Raw genomic sequence first — 2,549 nt, 5'->3', positions numbered from 1 at the left:
GTATTCTCTTCGAAGAAAAACGTAAAATAACGGTGCTTGTGAACCCACACCACACAGTCACAACGGCAAGTCCAGTGGTTCTTCCTGCACAACATGCAGTTCAACAGTACAGCAAATTCGACAGTTCTGTGTATTCATTGCACCCTGCAGTGTAAAACGTGCCTCGTCACTCCGTAGAATATCGCCCGGCCACATAGCATCAACTTCGATCGATGCCAGAAACCGAAGAGCAAATTAGCAACGTTTCTGCAGATCATGAGCTATCAGTTGTGCCGCGCGGGGTAGCCGTACGGCCTAAGGCAACTTGCCACGGTTCGCGCAGCTCCCGTCCTCTTTCGGGCATGGGTACATGGGTGTGTCTCTTGTTCTTATCGTAACTTAGTTTACGTTAGATTAAGTTATGTGTAAGCTAAGGGACCGATGACCTCAGCTGTTTCGTGCCAAAAGGTCTTACCACAAATTTTAAATTTTTAATTTTCTTTCAGTTGCTGCACCGTCTCGATCCTGTACAGTTACCAGTGTAAAACGGCGCGCAAAAATCTCCGTAATGTGGACAACTCTCATGAGACCGCACGAGCACTAGCAGTGCCTGGGGCACGTGCTACGAGGTCAGTTACAGCAGTAGCAAACTCGTAAGTAACTTCCACCGGGATAGGAAGCCTTCCTGTTCCAGGTGCCACACCAAGCTCACCGTGTTTTCGAATTTCATTACTTCCTTTAAACTATTTGATGGCATCGACGATCTCCTCAGACGTTTCAGTCGGTGAAACGTTTTCATTGCAGCTATGCAATTGCTGCCATTCGCTTAAACCAGTTTCACTGACAGAGCACGGTCTCTCTTCTCGATAGCCATACTGTTCGCTCATGTCATGGCATGTCAAAGGACAATGTGGATGTAATACCGTCATACAGACAGTGTACAGCAACAAATTTGCACTTCGTCAGCAAAACTTCAAGAATTTTTTTTTTTTTTTTTCAGCGTAAGTCGGTTCCGCGCTAACGCAATTGCATATCTAACAAGTTTCGCTATCATACAATAATTTTAACCCGCACTGGATGTCCTTTACTAGCTGCACTTTAATTATAAATACACGCTGCTTTGGACATGAAATCTTAGAAACCGGCGACCAGCAGTTCGCACTATCAACAGTCGGCGCTGACGCACGGGGAAACGCCAAGGTGTACACATCGCCCACCGTCGTTACGCGCAGCGCCAAACTTTTGATTGTAAACAAGCGGCAATGAAGAAGCTATTGTAATTCGTAACCCGGCCTTCTTCAGTTGCACACCAGATCGTTGTTCAGCAGAGCACCCCTGTCCACACTAAGCCAATCTACACACACCCATTATAATGTATTAAAAGTTAATGTGACTTATACCCCGTAATTCTGAGGTAGGGGACGTCTGATGCCACAGAAATGACATCAGGCATAAGTAGTAGCGGTTGTGGTGAGAGTCTTGGCACGTTATTGCCGGGTGTAGCAAGCAGACGCTTTGACAACTACAGGTATGAATATTTTTCAAGACACTGTATTGTTTTTGCCTTGAGCACGTGTAGCAACACTGAGGCAGCGCGATGTTTCGCTGCATCGTTCGCATATTATTGTTTTTGTACGGAACAATAATGCAAAAACATTACTCGAAGCTTTTGTTCCTTATTTATAACGTTAAGATTATGTCAAATATATAATCGTGGACCAGCAGTCATAGACAATCAATAACAGCAAGATTAGTATATGCATAGGAGTTATAGATTTGAGAATCTGCTGGGGACGGCTCGCCTTTTGTAAACTACACTACAACAATAAGCTATGGGTAGCTTCTACTTCACTGCTTGTTGCTGCAATAGTACATGCTGTTCTTGCAAAACCAGCTGAATTGGATTCTTTGCTGCTTCATTGTACCTAGCTCCATTGCTTACGTAGAAATAAGTAAAATATACGCGTCCCAAAAAAGGGGCAATGGCCAGTAATGGGTTAAGTCCCATAGTGCTCAGAGCCAGCCATTTGCACGCAGGCAGGTGGCGCGCACGCACGACGACTAGTCGATTGTGACCAGGAAGTCGCCAGAGTAAAACGGGATAAAGTGCGAAACTTGCTCCGCGCGACGCGGGCTGCACGCAGGGTCCCATCGCAGCGTGGCAAGCAGCTGGCTCGCCCGGTAGGTGGGCCCTTGCTGCTTCATTGTACCTGCTGGTGTTCCACAACCGTCGGCATTTGATTCTTTGCTGTTTCAATTTTACATGCTGTTACTGCATAAGCGTCTGCACTTGATTCTTTTTTGTTTCAATTGCATATCCTTTTTTTTTTCCACAACCATCAGCAGCACTGAATTCTTTTTTGCTGTAATTGTTGCACAGCCACCTGATACTCCCATAAGCATAAGTTCTGCATGCGTGGTACATTTACATCTATGTCTACATGACTGCACAATTCACACTTCAGTGCTTCACAGAGGGTTCATCGAACCATTTTTTCAGACTATTTCTCTACCGTTCCACTCTCGAACAGGACTTACGAAAAACGCCCACTAAAGTGTTTCCGTGGGTG

Source organism: Schistocerca americana, chromosome 1, assembly GCF_021461395.2.
Source record: "Schistocerca americana isolate TAMUIC-IGC-003095 chromosome 1, iqSchAmer2.1, whole genome shotgun sequence".
In the NCBI taxonomy this organism is placed as follows: Eukaryota; Metazoa; Arthropoda; class Insecta; order Orthoptera; family Acrididae; genus Schistocerca; species Schistocerca americana.
This window is presented reverse-complemented; position numbering follows the sequence as displayed.